This window comes from Ceratotherium simum, chromosome 16, assembly GCF_057802395.1.
Source record: "Ceratotherium simum simum isolate JZ-2026a chromosome 16, ASM5780239v1, whole genome shotgun sequence".
In the NCBI taxonomy this organism is placed as follows: Eukaryota; Metazoa; Chordata; class Mammalia; order Perissodactyla; family Rhinocerotidae; genus Ceratotherium; species Ceratotherium simum.
Window position 1 is genome coordinate 14,591,487 of NC_141915.1, and position 4,025 is coordinate 14,595,511.

Sequence of the window (4,025 nt, forward strand, 5' to 3'; positions counted from 1 at the left end):
AAACTCTGTTTTTAAACATTGTCTATTGATTTCCTAGCATAAGCAATGATGAAATTAGTATATTTCCATTTCTTCCCCCTTTTCTCTTTCTCCTATACCGTGTGATTTATTTGATTATATTACCTTAATCTTTTCCTCTATACTGCATTGTGTACTTATACCTATGATGAATAATTTATCAGGTTTAAATGATATTTAAAAAAATCAATGAATGGAAAATGTATTTTTACACAATAAGTCTGGAGATAAGGGGTGATTAATTTAGTACTTCAGGAAAATCATCAGGGAGCCCTGGGTTTTTGTTTTTCTGCTGAACTTCCCCAATGGTTTGTTTTCAAATAGACTTTGGAGAAGTTTTCTGTTCACAGTAAAATTGTGCAGAAGGTACAGAGATTTCCCACATAACCCTGCCCCACACATACATAGCATCTCTCATTATCAACATTCCTGATCAGAGGGGTGCATTTGTTACAACTGGTAAAGCTATGTTGACACATCCTTAGTATCCAAAGTCCATAGTTTACATTAGGGTTCATTCTTGGTGTTGTACATGCTACGAGTTTGGACAAATGTATAATGACAAGTATCCATCATTATGGTATCATACAGAGTAGTTTCACTGCCCTAAAAATCCTCTGTTGAATGATATTTTTTAACCCTTAGCTGTGGAGTATGAGGAAATCAGCACATCTATACTTCCTCCCATCTCCTCTCTCTCTTTCTGTTAATTATAACCATTTTACCTTTTCAGATTTTAAAAACATTTACATTTTATTCTATGCCTATAATTTCCAAAAATGTTTTAGTTTTGGTCCTACAATTAAACACATTTCTAACTAACCACCTGTTGATATCCTGTGGTTTTCTCATTTTTGTCTTTATTGGCTGAAGTCTTTTTTTAAAAAAAAATCCTGTTAAAAAACTGTGAAATCTGCTTTTTTAAAGAGTGGCTAATATTAGCAATATTCCTTGAATTCTTGCATTGCAAAATTAACCTTATGCTTGAATGATGGTCCAGATGGTGACAGCATTTTTGGATCACTTTTTCTTTTTTTGCAGGCATTGCAGGCGCTTTTCCATCATATTCCAGTTCTGAAGGCTGCTTTAAAGAAGGGGGAGGCCAGCTTAATATCTTTCCTTTAAAATTGACATGATATTTTTTGGCCTGGCTACCTATTCTTTTTTTTTAAATCATGGATTTCCAGTCATACTACAGTGGTATGTAATAGTGCTGGAACTCTGTATGAATTTTTCCTGGGGCAAGGTGGACTCTTTCAATCTGTAGATTCAAATACTCTTCTTTATGGAAAAAAATTTTTAATTGAAATTCACCTTCAAATAATTGTTCTTTCCCAATATTTTTGTCTCCTTCTTTGACAACTCCAATTGTTCATATGTTGGATCTCCTTTTTTCTGTCCCTACACCTATCATTGTACCTCTTTTTCCATTTCGTTTTATCTTTGTAAATACTGTTCCTGTCTGTGTCTGAATTTTTTCCATTCTGCTGTTTCTAATTTTGTTTTTCTTTTTGTCATAACTTTACATTTCTTTAACATTTGTTCCTATCTTCTTCTAGCTCGTATTTTATTTTCTTCTTGCCATCTTTTACCTCAGCTCTTATATTTTTACTTTGTCGTCTTATTTTATAGAGGAAAATGTTTCCTTAAGCTTTTTAAGCTAACGTTGAAAATATTTGATAACAATTTGCACCTGTTCCATGGCAACCTTCTTAGGTGGAGTGAATTTTATCTATTTGTTTTTCTTGTTTCTTGCCTTCCTTTTGTTTATGGAATCCTTGTATAGATCCTGTGCTTGTTTGTTTTTGAGTCCTTGGATGAAGTGAGTTTTTTCTAAATTAGCTATTTTCAGGAGACTTATATTGAAGGGGCTAAGATCGTGTTCCAGGCTATGAGGAACATACCTTATGATTCAAGATTAGGGGTGAGTTATTTTAGCTTTTCCTTGTCGGTAGTCAAAGTAGATAGATAACTGCAGAACTGTACTGGGTTATTTCTTTATCTCTCACCTCCAGCTTCATGCCTTGCCTATAGCCTGCAAATACAGTTTTCTGTGAGATTCTCCATTTAGTTCTTCCCTGCTTCTCGAAACCAACTCAGGATCACAGAAGGTAATGATCCCATGCTATGCACCCTACTCTCATTCTTGCGATAAAGGGCTTTTGATTTTGTTCCTTAGCAAGTGCCCTTTTCCTTTGGAGAATTGTACTTGTCTAGATTTTTCTAGAGTCATGGATTTTCTCTCGCTGCTACTCTCCCATTAGATCTCCCCTATTCTTGAGGCCCTCTCATGTAGTTTGTGGATTAGAGTTTTGGATATTTACTAGATTCTTTGAAGATAAATCTATATTTTTATTCTTGTTCTGCTTGTCTTGGGAAGGGATGAGTTTTGAGCAGACAAAGTTCCAAATTTACTCTGCCATGTCCAAACCAGAAGTAGATTTTGTACTTACTTGATTTTCCCAAGGGTCTTGTCATTCATAATCCCTAGAAATAGATTCTGTGAGCTAGGAGAGAAAGGTCCATAGTGGTGATGTCACTTGTCGAGGCACCCGAGTGAAGTAAAGCTATTGAGGTAAACCTAGTGAGGAACTTAACAGTGTTACATGGCCTGAGGAGTGGGAAAGTCCTTACTTGGGGAGGGGAAACTTAGCAGAGGGCTCAGCATGTAGAAGGAAATCCATTTATTCTTTTTGAATAAATATATCAAGAAGAATGATTCTTTATCTCCTTGGAGGTTTCCTTTCAGGAACTAACGTAGCCAAAATCTGGGGCCAGTGGAACAGCCATTACTAAGTTCATCCTGCTGGGCTTGGTGGAGACACCAGAGCTGTGGCCAGTTGTCTTTGTACTCTTCCTCTTTGCCTATGTAGTCATGGTTGGGGGCAACCTCAGCATCATGGCAACCATCTTGGTGGAGCCCAAACTCCACACCCTCATGTACTTCTTCCTGGGGAACCTATCAGTGCTGGACATCGAGTGCATTACTGCCACTATTCCCTCAATGTTGGGTCATCTCTTGTTCCACAAATGTAGAGTTCCCTATGGAGCCTCCCTCACACAGCTCTTATTCTTCTATCTCCTGGTTGGGGTGGACTGCTTCCTGTTGACAGCCATGTCCTATGACTGATTCCCGGCCATCTGCTGGCCCCACACCTACAGCACCCAAATGAGCCAGATAGTCCAGAAGATATTAGTGGTTGTGTCCTGGGCCTGGGCCTTCACCAATACACTGACCCACACTGTAGCCATACCCACGCCTAACTTCTGTGGCCCCAATGTGATCAATCACTTCTACTGTGACTTCCCACAGCTCTTCCAGCTCTCCTGCTCCAGCATCCAACTCAATGAGCTGCTGCTCTTTGCTGTTGGTTTCATAATGGCAGGTACCCCCATGGCTCTCATGGTCAGCTCCTATGCCCTCGTGGCAGCTGCAGTTCTACAAATCCGCTCAGTGGAGGGCAGGAAGAAAGTCTTCTCCACATGCGGTATGCATCTCACTGTGGTTGCCATATTCTATGGTTCAGGTATCTTTAACTATGTGTGACTAAGTTCCGCCAAGCTTTCAGATAAGGATAAAGCTGTTGGAACTTTTAACACTTCATTAACCCTATGCTGAATCCAATCATCTACAGCCTCAGAAACCCTGATGTACCAGGTGTCCTCTGGCGGCTGTTCACAGGGAGGAGGTCACTGGCTTGACACAGTCGCAAGTGTCACCTCCTCCTTTTCTCTTTGGACTAAAGGAGAATTCCTCTGGGAATAGCAGCTAGGACAGGTGGTCCAGAACTGCTTCTATCTCCCTAAGCATGAGGATTTTTTGCAGGGGATTATAGTTATTATTTCCAATATGCCCTGCCCAACTATAGACAATGGGTGTGTAGGTTCTGCTAGGCCGGCCCACGTGACAAACTGCAACTTTAGTCGCATTGTGCTCCCTTTTCTGGGTGGAAGTGAAACCTGAGAAGCCTTGAATGATTACAAGTTCAGGTCCCAGAGGTTGGTTA

At 39.8% G+C, this 4,025-nt stretch overlaps 1 pseudogene; it reads left to right on the forward strand.

The window, feature by feature from the left end:
- The first annotated feature begins 1,909 nt into the window (after window positions 1-1,909).
- On the forward strand, window positions 1,910-3,720 carry LOC101393904 (olfactory receptor 3A1-like; annotated as a pseudogene).
- Window positions 3,721-4,025: the final 305 nt, after the last annotated feature.